Raw genomic sequence first — 17,541 nt, forward strand, 5'->3', positions numbered from 1 at the left:
CAGGACCCGCCGGCGAACACTTCCGGTTTGGCCGTCACCAGCCGACAGGCATGGGAACATGAGTGATTGTTCGCGTTCCCAGCCTGTATATCGACCCCTATGCTGCTATTGCGGCCTCCTGATGATCCCTGTCTCTTCCTGCCGCTCTCAGCATAGCGACCCCACTCACGTCTGCTCCATGTGTGTCCCCATGCAGCAGCTCCAGCTACACACATACACTCCTCTCCTCTCTCAGCCCCAGCGGCACGCACGCAGGGCTCCATGGCCAATCAATAGGGTTATGTGAGTAATGTTTGTTACTTGTAGAAAAAGACCCAAATGAGAGTGGCACTCCCTATTCAATGTACACAAGCAGTGGGTTAGAATAGGTGGGACTGGCGACGGCCATTTCGCGTCTATCCAGACGCTTGGTCACGCTGCGTACCACTGTAATGGGTGAGCAGCACACATCCGGCCTATAGCGAGGACAAGCCCCGCCTCTTCCGGGTGAGGCGCTCCAGGGACCTCCAGGACAGTTCACTGGGAAGGAATCAAAGGTTCCAAACAAGCCAAGAAGAAACGGAAAGCGACGGCATAACGACCACCCCACAACAAGAAAGCCTCCAAGTAGTGAACCTTTCAGGAGTTGATATCCCCCAGGCATGCATCTCTCTCCTCAGCCGAGGACTGAACTTTAGTCCCACACAGGATTTCGACATTGTGAACTTCACCATAGATCTGTACAAGTCAGTACGGAAGCTGGTTATATGCCAGAGATTCCATGGATTGAACACTGAATCAAGGACCGTGGAAGGCCCGGACCGGGCCTTCCACGGTCCTTGATTCAGTGTTCAATCCATGGAATCTCTGGCATATAACCAGCTTCCGTACTGACTTGTATAGATCTATGGTGAAGTTCACAATGTCGAAATCCTGTGTGGGACTAAAGTTCAGTCCTCGGCTGAGGAGAGAGATGCATGCCTGGGGGATATCCTAAGTCTGTTGTCATTGGGTGTAAGCTCGGGGTTAGTGGGACCCACTAACCCCGAGCTTACACCCAATGACAACAGACTTAGGCATTGACCCACAGGGGGACATCCCCAAAGTGGGTATGCAGTCTATGGAGGGTGTTGTCAACTCTTCTCCTCAGATGACACAGGGATTCCACACCAGCAATCTGGGTTTTAGCCCACTAATGCGGTGGGACCTGACGGATGAGGAAATATTAGGTATACTGAATGAGTTGTGGGAGGAGGGAGGGCAATTGGATGGGCCGAGTGTTCTGGAAGCAGACAGATTAACTCTGGGAGATACACACTCCTATAGAGCATGTAGGTCGGTACAGCCCTTCTCTGCGAGCCCGGGGTCCAGTATAGATCACTTTTTTGATAATGTCCTGAGTGATTTGAAAGCTCAGATTTATGAGCAAACAATGCCGAACCTGAGTGCACAGGAAAGGCACTTGACTGGTTGAAAAGACAAGAGGGGTTGGTCATAAGGAATGCAGACAAAGGGGGAAACTTGGTCATAATGTCCAGCCAACAATACAAATTAGAGGCCGAAAGGCAGTTGAGAGATGAACAAACCTATCGTCTGCTTCCTTGCGACCCGACCCCCCGCTACCAGTCGAGACTCCAGACTCTCCTACGTGAGGGAGCCGAGAGGGGATTCCTCCCCAAAAAATTGGCGGAGGATCTCCTCCCGGTTTACCCCAGGAGACCAGTTTGGTACCATATCCCGAAACTGCACAAGTCCATAGAAACACCGCCAGGACGCCCCATAGTTTCGGGTTGCGGGTCCCTCACCGAGAGGCTGTCCAGGTACCTGGACCACCTCCTGCGCCCCCTGTTGAAGGGAGTACCCTCCTACTTAAGAGACACGCTAGAGGTGTTGCAGATGGTGGAGCGCACCACTTGGGTCCCCAATGACAGACTGGCCACCATTGATGTGGTCAGTCTGTACAGCAGAATTCCCCAAGACCTGGGGGTGCAGGCCGTCAGAAGGTACTTAAAACGCACTAACAAGGATGATGATTTCATTGAATTTATTTGCCAATGTTTGGATTTTGTGCTTACTCATAATGCCTTCATGTTTGACGGCCGATGGTACCACCAGGTGGCGGGAACGGCTATGGGGACCCCAGTGGCGTGCTCCTTCGCCAATCTGTTTTTGGGGGCGTGGGAGGAGTCTGTGGTCCACTCGGATACGAATCCGTTCCGGATGTGCATCAGACAGTGGTCCAGGTACGTGGACGATATCCTAGTGGTGTGGTCAGGTTCTGAGGCTCAATTCATACAATTTGTTAATTACCTGAACATCAATGATATAAATATGCAGTTTACCTCGGAGATGTTTGGAGAGGAGGTGGTCTTCCTGGACCTCAGGCTCAAAATAGTGGACAACAAATTGACCAGCGAAGGGTATCGGAAGCCGACTGCGACCAATTCTGTCCTCCATGCGGGGAGCTTCCACCCCAGGCATGTAGTGGAGGCTATCCCTTATGGCCAATATTTATGCCTAAGGAGGAACAATTGTTCGCAGCGGACCTTCGAGAGACAGGCCGGGGACCTGACAAAAAGGTTCCGCAAAAGGGGTTATGATACACAGCTGCTGATCAAGGCTAGATGTGAAGCCCAGAGGAAGGACAGGAAAACGCTCTTGCAAGAGAGAACCAAGGAAAAGGATGAGGTGGGAAGATTGATATTCACCTTTGATTACACCCCGATGGCGAATAGGATCAGGGAAAGTGTTTTTAAGCACTGGGATTTAATACAACATGACCCGGATTTATGTCCAAAAGTAGGGGGACCCCCACGGGTAGTTTTCAGGAGAGCACCCACCCTTGCCAACATGCTCACTAAAAGCGAGTTTGTGTCACCCAGACCAACCACATGGCTGGACCGATGTGTTCCCTTAGGGAACTTTAAGTGTGAACACTGTAAGTTCTGCCCAAAGATGATTACAACGAAAGCTATTCAGATAGGAGGGGTGGCATTTAAAATCAGAAATGTCTTCACCTGCCAAACGGATTATGTGGTCTATGTATTATTCTGTCCTTGTAAGAGATTTTATATTGGCCAGACTACTAGGCCAATAAAGGTTCGGATAGGGGAACACGTTAGTACCATTAAGGCAGGGAAGAGCTGTACCAGACTAGTGACACATATGAGAGAGGAGCACGGGAGGTCCAGTCGTGGCCTTACCTTTGGAGTTTTGGAGAAGGTGGAAGCCCCCACGAGGGGAGGTGATAGGGACAAATTGCTTCTCAGAAGAGAAACACGCATAATATTGCGAACAGAGGCAATGGGCCCAGGAGGACTGAATGACAAGATTGAACTTGCCTGTATGTTGGACCCTTGAAGTCTGAAGTCTGTAGTACCTATAGTTCAAAGGAGTTTTGTGTAATTTTCTGATAATAATTATGTGGTTTAGGAGTTATGTAATCTATAGCCCCCTATGGTATAGGTGAGGTGGAGGTAACGGTAGTGTTTTCCAATAGGCTGGTTTTTAATTCTCCCTTTGTGCTCCTCTTAGTTTGTACCTTTATTTAGGGTCCCTGCTGTCCCTCAGCCCAATTACATAATGACCCCGTGACATTTTGGATAGTTATAAGTAATTTGAGGATATATTATAAGAAGTCCAGAGAAGAGGTGCTGTTCTAGCTCAGTTTCCCAATTTATAGTTTTTAATTGTCACTAATAGACACAACTTACTCTAGGAGAGGTAGGGTGGAGGCCTGGGAGGCAATGGTCATATGCTGAGTAAGTAGGGGACAATAGTATGGCCCCGCTTATTACACTGCAAACCCATGTGTTGTGGGATGTGGAAATTTACACACCCACTTGGTCCATGCGCTACGTTAAGAGTATGGCTTGCTGTTGCCATAGTTACCGCACACAAGGGGGCTGTTTACACAGCCTCCGTATACAAACCCAATAGGAAGAGCCTTAAGGGTTTTGTAGGTGCGGCGTGACGTTAGCCCTTGCGTGACGCAAGGGCGCTATGCGTTTGCCCTCTAAAGGCGGACTTGAGCGCTAGGCTTCATGGGTCTTGTAGTACAGACCCGACATTGGCTCCTACTGGCCTCCGCCCTCCCCGCCTTCTCCAATCACTTGCGGTGAGCGCCTCACCCAGAAGAGGCGGGGCTTGTCCTCGCTATAGGCCGGATGTGTGCTGCTCACCCATTACAGTGGTACGCAGCGTGACCAAGCGTCTGGATAGACGCGAAACGGCCGTCGCCAGTCCCACCTAGTGCCCTGGCATCCCCACCTCCACCGCACCATCACCAATGAGGATCACCAGATGCAGGTATCTTTGTGCAATGGTACCCTGAACACTGTCTGCTAACATTTGCCATTAAAGCATTGGACGGAAGGTGCCCGGAATCCTTTCCTTTTTTTCTCCACAATGGATAATAATATTATGTGAGTAATGTTGCCAGGGCGACACAAAAGCTGTCAGCAGAGAGCTGGACGCCTGGACGGGACACAGACACAGTCCTCTGCCTCTTCCTACTTGTACAGACAGCTGGGCTGGCTGGGAGGGAGAGGTAATTTGCTAATTGATGCGCCGCCCTGGGAGGTGGAAGACAAGGGCGCCTATAGCAGGAGCAGTGATTGCTGATAAGGGACAGTGTACAACTTTTTTTCATCCTGTGACTCTGTTGTACATGAAGTCATCAGAACTTTGCTGCAATGTGAGACAATTTTTTTTTATGAACCCTAGGGAGCAGGGACAGTGTACAAATTCCAGAGTGTGTGTGATTCCTTATCTGTGTTGTGGACACATGTAGTCAATATAACAATGGTGCGAGAGCAGAGTACGTTTTTTATCTCCATGCCCTTAGCTGTCAGTCACTGAAACTTTTTCCCCACGAGGGCCCCCTGTGGCTTCTGCCCCCCCCCCCTGCGGAGGCATCCCTTGCAGGGTCTATTGTTACACCCCTGCCACTGACACTTGTGTTGCATAGACAGCCTTGCTAATTCATACTGTGTGTGTGCCACTGCCAGCCAGGTCCAGCACATTCAGTGACTACCTGTGTGTGTGACAGGTGCACATTGTAATACCCAGTACTGCATATTAGAGATGTACCGAACGGTTCCAGGCGTACTTTGGGGGTTCGCCTGCACCAGGCGAACTTTTGCGGAAGTTCGATTCGCCCCATAATGCACTATGAGGGTCAACTTTGACCCTCTGCATCACAGTCAGCAGGCACATTGTAGCCATTCAGGCTGTACTAAGCCCTGGAGCCCCACTCCCCCTTATATAAGGCAGGCTGTGGCGGCCATTAGCCTCACTCGTGTGCCTGCTAGAGACAGACTAGGGACAGCTGCTGCAGACTTGTTCTTCTAGGGACAGATTAGTTAGGTTCTTTGCTGCTTAGCTTGCTCCTGGCTGATTGTTATTGCTTTTATAGCACCCCTCAATAGCTCTTGTCAGAGCTCATCCTGTACTTTTTTTTTTCTGTGTGTCAAACTGACACTTTTGTTGCATGCACAGCCTTGCTAATTGATAGTGTGTGTGCCACTGCCAGCAGCCCAGCACATTCAGTGACTACCTGTGTGTGTGACAGGGAGCTGCACATTGTACTGCCCAGTACTGCATATACCCAGTACCTGTTGTGTTTACTTAACCCACCTCATCACTGCATATACCTAGCTTTGTGTTGAGTGAACCCAGCTCACTGCATCTAACTACCTGTTGTGTTCAGTGAACCAACCTCACTGCATCTAAGTACCTTTACTGTTCAGTGAACCCGGCTCACTGCATCTCACTACCTATTGTGTTGAGTGAACCCACCTCACTGCATCTAAGTACCTTTACTGTTCAGTGAACCCAGTTCACTGCATCTTACTACCTGTTGTGTTCAGTGAACCCAGCTCACTGCATCTAAGTACCTTTATTTGTTCGTTGAACCCAGCTCACTGCATCCAACTACCTGTTGTGTTCAGTGAACCCACCTCACTGCATCTAAGTACCTTTACTGTTCAGTGAACCCAGCTCACTGCATCTAACTACCTGTTGTGTTGAGTGAACCCACCTCACTGCATCTAAGTACCTTTACTGTTCAGTGAACCCAGATCACTGCATCTTACTACCTGTTGTATTCAGTGAACCCAGCTCACTGCATCTAAGTACCTTTATTGTTCAGTGAACCCAGCTCACTGCATCTTACTACCTGTTGTGTTCAGTGAACCCAGCTCACTGAATCTAAGTACCTTTACTGTTCAGTGAACCCAGCTCACTGCATCTTACTACCTGTTGTGTTCAGTGAACGCACCTCACTGCATCTAAGTACCTTTACTGTTCAGTGAACCCAGCTCACTGCATCTTACTACCTGTTGTATTCAGTGAACCCAGCTCACTGCATCTAAGTACCTCTATTGTTCAGTGAACCCAGCTCACTGCATCTTACTACCTGTTGTGTTCAGTGAACCTAGCTCACTGCATCTAAGTACCTTTATTGTTCAGTGAACCCAGCTCACTGCATCTTACTACCTGTTGTGTTCAGTGAACCCAGCTCACTGCATCTAAGTACCTTTATTGTTCAGTGAACCCAGCTCACTTCATCTTACTACCTGTTGTGTTCAGTGAACTCAGCTCACTGCATCTAAGTACCTTTATTGTTCAGTGAATCCAGCTCACTGCATCTTACTACCTGTTGTGTTCAGTGAACCCAGCTCACTGCATCTAACTACCTGTTGTGTTCAGTGAACCCAGCTCACTGCATATACCTAGCATCCCCCCGAGATGGACAAAATGGACAAACCAGGTAGAGGAAAAGGTAGAGGCAGACCCAGAGGAAGGCCACCAGGCACCGGCAGGTCTGTGCGAGGTGGTGTTGCTGTGATTTCGTGCGGACCTGGCCCAAAATACAGTGCTGAGAAGAAGGCACGTGCCATCACTTCCCAAGATCAGGACGTGCTTGACTATTTAACACAGAACACCTCATCTCCCGCAGCCACCAGCGCTACAACAAGCACCACATCTGCCGCATTTGACACTTCGCAGGAGTTATTTGGTGGTGGTGGTGAAATCACTGATTCACACCCACTACTGCAACAACAAGAAGAAGGCACAGGTACACCACCTCATACGTCTGAGTTAGGTGGCGATAGTATGGACGTAATGTGTGAGGAGGGGGATGATGAACCACCTGAAGTTGGTGCAGTTGAGGAGGTGTCTGAGGAAAGCGAAGCTGGCCAGGAGGATTAGGATGACGATTATATGGATAACATATATGTTCCCGGTAGAAGAGATGACCATGGGGACAGTTCAGAGGAGGAGTCAGACAGGAGTAGGAGGAGACGACTCCATGATAGAAGCAGAGGGAGCTCGTCCTCAGAAACAGCTGGGGGCAGTGTCCGGCGCCATGTATCGCCAGCTATGGCCAGCCAGCCAACATGCCCTTCAACGTCAGCTGCTGATGCCACCATAGCGCCATCACCCCAGGGGGGCTCAGCGGTTTGGAAATTTTTTCACGTGTGTGTCTCAGATCGGAGCAAAGCCTTCTGTTGTCTCTGCCAGCAAAAATTGAGCCGTGGAAAGGCCAACTCTCACGTAGGGACAAGTGCCTTTCGAAGGCACCTGGAGAGAAGGCACAAACAGCTATGGCAAGAACACCTGAGGAAAAGCAGCACCCCTCAAAAGACAAGCCACCCTCCTTCTCCTCTTCCTCCTTCAGGTGCATCGTCTTCATCCACTTTCTCCCTTGCACCTTCACAGCCACCCTCCTCCACACCGCCTCTTCCCTTCAGCAGTTCCTTCTCCTCTGCCCACAGCAGTACCCAGCTGTTCGTGAAGGAAGTATTTGAGCATAAGAAGCAAATGTCTGCCAGTCACCCTCTTGCCCGGCGTCTGACAGCTGGCGTGGCGGAACTATTAGCTCGCCAGCTATTACCATACAAGCTGGTGGAGTCGGAGGCTTTCCGTAAGTTTGTGGCCATTGGTACACCGCAGTGGAAGATATTAGGCCGCAATTATTTTTCACAAAAGGCCATACCCAAACTGTACCGTGCAGTTGAGAGGCAAGTGGTGTCATCTCTGGCACACAGCGTTGGGTCAAGGGACCACCTGACCACGGATGCTTGGTCTGCCAAGCACGGGCAGGGCCACTACATTACATACACAGCCCATTGGGTCAACCTGGTGACCGATGGCAGCAAGCAGGGAGTACGTGGCTGCGCAGCGGACCGACTTGTCACACCTCCACGGCTTGCAGGCAGGCCTCCAGCCACCTCCTCTCCATCTGCTACCACCGCTTCGCTGTTGTCATCCTCCTCCTCCTCCTTGGCTGGTGCCGCAATCTCCTCTCCAGCTACACAGCCCCAGCACCCCAGGGCCTATGCTGCATGCCAGGTACGACGGTGTCACGCAGTGTTAGACATGTCTTGCCTGAAAGCGGAGAGTCACACTGGAGCAGCTCTCCTGGCTGCTCTTAACAAACAGGTGGAGCAATGGCTGACCCCGCACAAGCTTGAGATCGGCAACGTGGTGTGTGACAACGGCAGCAATCTCATTGCTGCATAGCAAAGAAATGAACAGCGCTACTTAAAAACAAATGAGTGCTTACCTGCAAAAAAGTGCACACCCCACTCATGGGATTCAAATACACAATGAGCATACACATGACCTGTCTACCACTTGGAGGATGTTAGTTTCACTAACAATTTGCAATTTGTTAGGTACTTGTCCCTCCCACTGTCGAAGAAGTCTTTCCTCCATGGGAGGGGACCTAACACTAACTAAATTCTACCTATGCATATGCATAGCCTGGGCGCGCTACCAGTAAAATTGAGAATTGCGCAAAAAAAGTGGGATCAGCGCATCACCAGGCCGCCTCTAAATGGCCTCTGCTCAGAGATGCGCTGAGCCCCCCCAGAAACTGCAAACGCACCTTGAACCCAAACAGAGGCTCTGCATATACACCAAAGGAAAACTATTAAGTGGGAGCAGCTGACCAGAAATAAATCAATCAAACATAGCAAAGAAATGAACAGCGCTACTTAAAAACAGATGAGTGCTTACCTGCAAAAAAAAGTGCACACCCCACTCATGGGATTCAAATACACAATGAGCATACACATGACCTGTCTACCACTTGGAGGATGTTAGTTTCACTAACAATTTGCAATTTGTTAGGTACTTGTCCCTCCCACTGTCGAAGAAGCATATGCATAGGTAGAATTTAGTTAGTGTTAGGTCCCCTCCCATGGAGGAAAGACTTCTTCGACAGTGGGAGGGACAAGTACCTAACAAATTGCAAATTGTTAGTGAAACTAACATCCTCCAAGTGGTAGACAGGTCATGTGTATGCTCATTGTGTATTTGAATCCCATGAGTGGGGTGTGCACTTTTTTGCAGGTAAGCACTCATCTGTTTTTAAGTAGCGCTGTTCATTTCTTTGCTATGTTTGATTGATTTATTTCTGGTCAGCTGCTCCCACTTAATAGTTTCCTTTGGTGTATATGCAGAGCCTCTGTTTGGGTTCAAGGTGCGTTTGCAGTTTCTGGGGGGGCTCAGCGCATCTCTGAGCAGAGGCCATTCAGAGGCGGCCTGGTGATGCGCTGATCCCACTTTTTTTGCGCAATTCTCAATTTTACTGGTAGCGCGCCCAGGCTATGCATATGCATAGGTAGAATTTAGTTAGTGTTAGGTCCCCTCCCATGGAGGAAAGACTTCTTCGACAGTGGGAGGGACAAGTACCTAACAAATTGCAAATTGTTAGTGAAACTAACATCCTCCAAGTGGTAGACAGGTCATGTGTATGCTCATTGTGTATTTGAATCCCATGAGTGGGGTGTGCACTTTTTTGCAGGTAAGCACTCATCTGTTTTTAAGTAGCGCTGTTCATTTCTTTGCTATGTTTGATTGATTTATTTCTGGTCAGCTGCTCCCACTTAATAGTTTTCCTTTGGTGTATATGCAGAGCCTCTGTTTGGGTTCAAGGTGCGTTTGCAGTTTCTGGGGGGGCTTAGCGCATCTCTGAGCAGAGGCCATTCAGAGGCGGCCTGGTGAAGCGCTGATCCCACTTTTTTTGCGCAAATCTCATTGCTGCGTTGAATTTGGGAAAGCTGACACACATACCCTGCATGGCACATGTGCTGAATCTGATCATGCAAAGATTTGTGTCCAAGTACCCAGGCTTAGAGGACGTCCTGAAGCAGGCCAGGAAGTTGTGTGGGCATTTCAGGCACTCTTACAAGGCCATGGCACGCTTTGCAGACATTCAGCGTAGAAACAACTTGCCGGTGAGACGCCTGATTTGCGATAGCCCGACTCGTTGATATTCCACCCTGCTGATGTTCTTTCGCCTGCTAGACCAGGAGAAAGCCGTCACCCAGTACCTGTATCATTACAGTACAAGGACACAATCTGGGAGGATGGGGATGTTGTGGCCCAACAACTGGACACTGATGCGAAATGCATGCAGGGTCATGGAGCCCTTTGAGGAGGTGACCAAACTGGTGAGTCGCGATGAGGGCACCATCAGCGACTTGATCCCCTACGCCTACTTCCTGGAGCGTGCCGTGCGTAGAGTGGTGGATACAGCTGTGGAGGAGCGTGAACGAGAAGAGTTACGGCAGCAGGAGTCGTGGGAGCCATTTACACCCGAACCCGATGTTCCCACAACACCTGCGGCAGCACAGAGGGGGGAGGAGGAGGAAGAAGAGGAGTCGTGTGGGGAAGGAGAGGAGTCAGACTCTGATGATGGTGATGATGAGGAAGGTGTTTCTGTGGAGGAGGAAGAGGCGGCGGAAGAAGAACAATCGCAGCAGCCGTCACAGGGGGCTTATGCTGCTCCACGTTCCCTTGGTATTGTTCGTGGCTGGGGGGAGGAAGAGGAGTTGCATCCCGTCACTGAGGAAGAGCAAGAGGAGATGGAGAGTACGCCTGCATCCGGCTTTGTGCAGATGTCCTCTTTCATGTTGTCCAGCCTGTTGAGGGACCCCCGTATCAAAAAACTCAAGGGGAATGACCTGTACTGGGTGGCCACGCTACTAGACCCTCGGTACAGGCACAAAGTGGCGGACCTGTTACCAACTCAACACAAGGCGGAAAGGATGCAGCACTTGCAGAACAAGCTGTCGATGATGCTTTACAATGTGTTTAAGGGTGATGTGGCTGCACAACGCAATCAAGGTACCACTGGCAGTAACCCTCCTCCTCCCAAGTCCACGCAGGCAAGGACAGGACGCTCCAGCGATCTCAGGGTGATGTCGGACATGCGGACGTTCTTTAGTCCAACTCCTCGCCATAGTCCTTCCGGTTCCACCCTCCACCAATTCCTGGACCGGCAGGTAGCCGACTACCTGGCCTTGAGTGTGGATGTAGTCACTGCGAAAAGCGACGATGAACCCTTGGACTACTGGTTGCGCAGGCTTGACCTGTGGCCAGAGCTGTCCCAATTTGCCATACAACTTCTCTCTTGCCCTGCCGCAAGCGTCCTGTCAGAAAGGACCTTCAGTGCAGCTGGAGGCAAAGTTACTGAGAAGAGAAGTCACGACAGTGTTCAGTACCTGACCTTTATTAAAATGAATGAGGAATGGATCACGGAGGGCTACTGCACGACCGAAGACTAAGTCAGTCCCCACACACAGCATCTCTGCCTGCAGGCCGCTTGCCTTCTCCGCCACCACCAACAGGGTTCAGGACTCTAGGCGGATTCCTGAATTTTTAAGGCCGCTGCTAGCAGCGGCCGCTACACTAATTTTTCTGGTGCGTGTACATGCCTGGCTAATTTTTCTGGCTGCACTGCGGGCGGCTGCAACAAAAAAACAAAGGCATGTACATGTGCCCATCCCCCTTCGTGATTGTTACCGTGCCGCGGTGAAGGGGCTTGCGTATCAAAATGAAGCAATGACCGCCGGCTATTTGAGTGTCTCGGGTGGGGGTGGCACACAAAAGATAATAAGGTCGTTGCTTCATTGTGGTCAGACCAAATTTGATCAGCTGGACAGTCACTGTTGTTCTATCATTGAGCTACCACAGCCCGGCGACCATATGGGCTTAAAAAACGCCACGGCCTACACTCTGGCCATGTTGCGCACCAGTCCAGCACGGCAGTCACTACGCAAACAGCTGTTTGCGGTGCGTTACACAGTGAGTTTGGTGTGTCAGTGTGAAGCAGAACTGTAATTACACTCCCTGATTGATGTATACCCATGCAAGATGTTTGAAAGCACTTTAGGCCTGCAATTTAGCATTCAATGTGATTTCTGCCCTTAAAACGCTGCTTTGCGTCAAATCCAGATTTTTCCCCGGGACTTTAGGCAAGTTTCCCACTCCGCCATGCCCCCCTACAGGTGTTAGACCCCTTGAAACATCTTTTCCATCACTTTTGTGGCCAGCATAATTTTTTCTATTTTTCAAAGTTCGCCTCCCCATTGAAGTCTATTGCGGTTCGTGAACTTTTACGCGAACCGAACCTTCCGCGAAGGTTTGCGAATGGGGTTCGCGAACCGAAAATCGGAGGTTCGCGACATCTCTGCTGCATATACCTACTTGTTGTGTTCAGTGAACCCACCTCATCACTGCATATACCTACCTGTTGTGTTCAGTGAACCCACCTCATCACTGCATATACCTACCTGTTGTGTTCAGTGCACCCACCTCATCACTGCATATACCTACCTGTTGTGTTCAGTGCACCCACCTCATCACTACATATACCTACCTGTTGTGTTCAGTGAACCCACCTCATCACTGTTTATACCTACCTGTTGTGTTCAGTGAACCCACCTCATCACTGCATATACCTACCTGTTGTGTTCAGTGAATCCACCTCATCACTGCATATACCTACCTGTTGTGTTCAGTGCACCCACCTCATCACTGCATATACCTACCTGTTGTGTTCAGTGCACCCACCTCATCACTACATATACCTCCCTGTTGTGTTCAGTGAACCCACCTCATCACTGTTTATACCTACCTGTTGTGTTCAGTGAACCCACCTCATCACTGCATATACCTACCTGTTGTGTTCAGTGAATCCACCTCATCACTGCATATACCTACCTGTTGTGTTCAGTTCAGCTTTGCGGACATTCAGCTGAGAAACAACTTGCCGGTGAGACGCTTGATATGTGATAGCCCGAATCGCTGGAATTCGACCCTGGTCATGTTCTCTCGCCTGCTAGAACAGGAGAAAGCCGTCACCCAGTACCTGTACAATTACAGTAAAAGGACACAATCTGGGGAGATGGGGATGTTGTGGCCCAACAACTGGACACTGATGCGAAATGCATGCAGGCTCATGCGGCCGTTTGAGGAGGTGACCAACCTGGTGAGTCGCAGTGAAGGCACCATCAGACTTGCCCTCCATAACAGATTCTCATTAAAGGATTTAAAGTTGATTCATTTCACATATACAGCAGGGCCTCGAAAGTCCTCCTGTATTGTTATTTTTGGTCACTACCTCGGGACCTGCGTGCCTGCCTGCTGCCTTCCTTGAATGTGTGGTGGTAGCCATTTCTTAGGCTCCAACTCGAACCAGGATTCCCCGGCCATTACCCGTGGTCACCATGGTACTGAGAAAGTACCATAGAAAGTTTCACACAGTTGAATGAATGGCAGACTTGCCCTCCATATTAACACATTCTTGGCAAATGCTTTCGATTTGGTTTGTCTTGCGCTGGGTCAAGGGTCCATCTGACCACAGATGCCTGGTCTGCAAAGCACGGTCAGGGCAGGTGCATTACTTATACAGCATGGGTCTCAGGCTCCCACTCTGGACCGGAATAGAACCCTGATTCCCCGGCCATTACCTGTGGTCACTCACAATGGCAGACTTGCCCTCCATAACAGATTCTCGCCTCCTTGAGGAGGTGAACAACCTGGTGAGTGGCAGTGAAGGCACCATCAGACTTGCCCTCTATAACAGATTCTCGTTAAAGAGAACCAGAGACGAAGCACCCTGATGTATTTTATTACATTTATCAGTGGGAACATGACAGTAAACACCTACCATGCTTTTAGTTTTATTGTTCTCTGCCTAATCTGTCTGTTATCAGCTGTGATAAGAATCCCCGACTGAGCATTCAGTCTAGGTTTGACCTGGAATCATTACAGCTGAGTCAGTCTTCTGTGGAGTCTTTTCAAGCCCAAGCCTGCCCCCTCCTGGCTCAGCTTTCCTGCTTTGCATACTTAGAGCTCTGATGACATGGGAGGGGCTGCTGCTGCCAAGAAAGAAGCTCTGAAACAGACAAGTGTATCTGTGTGCACTGTGCAGCCAGTCATTATCTACTGTATGCAGTTTAATTTCTATGAGAGACACTTCCTACAGGCAGCCACACAGCATACCAGAATCATAAAATTGAAAGCACACAGAAGAAAGGCTGCAGCAGCCCTGCTTGCATATAGTTTAATAGAGGCTAGACAGCACATCCAGAACAGTTTATAACCTGGAAGCAGAAAGGACATGAGCCGGCGACCATATTGGATTTTTCCTGGAGCAATAATGGATAAAAAACACTCAAAAAGGCACACCAGAGTGGCGAAATTATCAGGTAGAGCATTTATTCTTTACAAGCTATCAAATGATATGTTTATTTTGTGTGAATCGTTCATCTCGGGTTCCCTTTAAAGGATTTAAAGTTGATTCATTTCACATATACAGCAGGGCCTCGAAAGTCCTCCTGTATTGTTATTTTTGGTCACTACCTCGGGACGTGCATGCCATGCCTGCTGCCTTCCTTGGATGTGCGGGGGTGGTAGCCATTTCTTAGGCTCCCACTCCGGACCGGAATCGAACCAGGATTCCCCAGCCATTACCCGTGGTCACTCGCAATGGCAGACTTGCCCTCCATAAGATTCTCGTGGCAGGTACTGAACAGCAAGCAGAACAAGTATTTAAAAAAATAGATGTAAGCTTTAACAATGGTAAAGAAAGAACCATTGAAAGTTGATAAGGCAGTCAGACATTACCTGACATCACTGAGTGAGGAAGAGCAATCTCGCCATGGTGCGCACCAGTCCAGCACGGCCGTCACTACGCAAACAGCTGTTTGAGGTGCGTTACACAGTGAGTTTGGTGTGTCAGTGTGAAGCAGTACTCTAATTACACTCCCTGATTGATTGATGTATACACATGCATTGAAGTCTATTGCGGTTCGCGAAAGTTTGCGCAAACCGAACCTTTCGCGGAAGTTCGCGATCCGAAAATCGGAGGTTTGGGCCATCTCTACTTTTTAGGTGTGTGTGCGCAGAGCACCTGTCCAACCTTTTCAGAATTTTTCCTCTGCTCAGCCTGGTACCGCACAGCTTACACACAACTATTAAGGGATTACTGTTTGACTCAGTAAAGTACTTCCAAACTGGGGCCTTCAGTTGCAGTTTTACCACCTCCAGTTTGGGACATAGGAGTTTCAGCTGGAGGCTCTGACTGTGGCTCCTGCCTTCCATGGACTGCACTAGCAGAAACGCTCATGTTGCCACTAGGCCCCTTTGTGTGCCGATGTCCACACTGCCTCCTCTGCCAGCTTGCCTCTGACTCATCTGAGCTATCATCATCATGCTCAGGCTGCTCACAGGTCAGATCCATGTCATCGTCATCATAATCATCACTGCGGCTGCCTCCCTCATAGCCCACTTCCTCAATGTTCTCATCCTGACCCTCCACCGCTTGGATGTCAAGTTCTAGCACCCACCCGCCCCCTCAACAACATTATCATCATCCAAATGAAAACTCTGGGCATCATGCGACATATCGATGTCTGACAGCTACAGAGCTTAATCAACAAGTTTTGAAATTGTGTCATCAAAGGGAATGACACATGGGTTAAGGGCAGCTTTTGGAGGAGGCATGGAAGTGCTGCTGGTGGTACTGCTGCTACTTTGTAACTCAGCATTTGGGAACTGACTAATAGTGCTATCTCCTGCCACCCAGTCCACAATGGCTTCAGTGTGGCTCTGCACAATCGACCGTGGTTTCTGTGACGTGAAATATGATCGCATCAGGCTGTACCCCCTTTTGGGATCTGACGCACCACTGCCTAATGCTGAGTGTCCACTACCTGTGGCTGAGTGGCTAGTACTTGCTGCTAATTGGCTTCCGCCTGCCGAAGTCTGTCCCCAGACTGCCTTAGACTGACCCCTGCCTGGTGCAGTTTCCCCTGCCAGCTGCTGACTTTGCTGGTGAACCCTTGTCTGACAAAGGACCGAACCGGGTTTTTTTAACAGAGCCTGCACTGCCTCGACCACGGAGAGCTTCACATCTGCGGGACATTGTTTATTTTTCTAAAATTTTTAATAGAAGTACAGTGGAAGGGGAACAATGCCTAATCAATTATGCAGAATAAAGTGAGATAAAAGAAAGAATGAATAAAGGAAAGGAATGAATACAATAATACTTTTATATTTGCATGGAGTTTGTGCGCTGCACCTGGAGCAAAACAGGAACAAACGCACAAACCCACAACCAGGCAGAGATGTCACTGTTAGGAAAAGACTCACAAACCAGAAGTAAGTGAATAATAAGAATTTATTATTAAATGAAAATAAAGTAATGCTGTGCATTAACCTCATGCACGGAAACAATCAGCATTGACTTGCAGGCAACGTATTCTACACACATACATACACTGCATCAAATAATACAGGCAGATATATTCAATAAGCATCAGGGCCGGATTTGTACTTTTTACCGCTGTAGGCCCACTATCACCAGCTGCCCCATGACATTGGCAGGGTTAGGATAGTGTTATTGGATGGAGGGGGGTTAGGGATACTGATAGATCAGGATATCAGGTCAGGGTTGGGAATTTACAAAAAAAAAAAGGTGGTTAGGCAATTTGTCAATTTAGGGTGAGGCTAGGCATATAGTGCTGCTGCAGATGTCAGTGCTATACGAATACATAATAATAATAATAATAATAATAATATGGTAGGACATTAGACCATGGTAGGATTAGAGTGTGAGCTCCTCTGAGGAAGTCAGTGACATGACTATGTACTCTGTAATGTGCTGCAGAAGATGTCAGTGCTATATACATAATAATAATATGGTAGGACATTACACTATGGCTATGGCAGGATTAGAGTGTGAGCTCCTCTGAGGACAGTCAGTAACATGACTATGTACTCTGTAACGTGCTGCAGAAGATGTCAGTGCTATATAAATACATAATAATAATATGGTAGGACATTAGACTATGACTATGGTAGGATTAGATTGTGATCGCCTCTGAGGACAGTCAGTGACATGACTATGTACTCTGTAATGTGCTGCAGAAGATGTCAGTGCTATATAAATACATAGTAATATGGTAGGACATTAGACTATGACTATGGTAGGATTAGATTGTGAGCTCCTCTGAGGACAGTCAGTGACATGAATATGTACTCTGTAATGTGCTGCAGGAGATGTCAGTGCTATATAAATACATAATAATAATATGGTAGGACATTAGACTATGACTATGGTAGGATTAGATTGTGAGCTCCTCTGAGGACAGTCAGTGACATGAATATGTACTCTGTAATGTGCTGCTGAATATGCCAGTGCTATATAAATACATAATAATAATAATAATAATAGTATGGTAGGACGTTAGACTATGA

The sequence above is a fragment of the Hyperolius riggenbachi genome, chromosome 1 (assembly GCF_040937935.1).
Source record: "Hyperolius riggenbachi isolate aHypRig1 chromosome 1, aHypRig1.pri, whole genome shotgun sequence".
NCBI lineage: Eukaryota > Metazoa > Chordata > Amphibia > Anura > Hyperoliidae > Hyperolius > Hyperolius riggenbachi.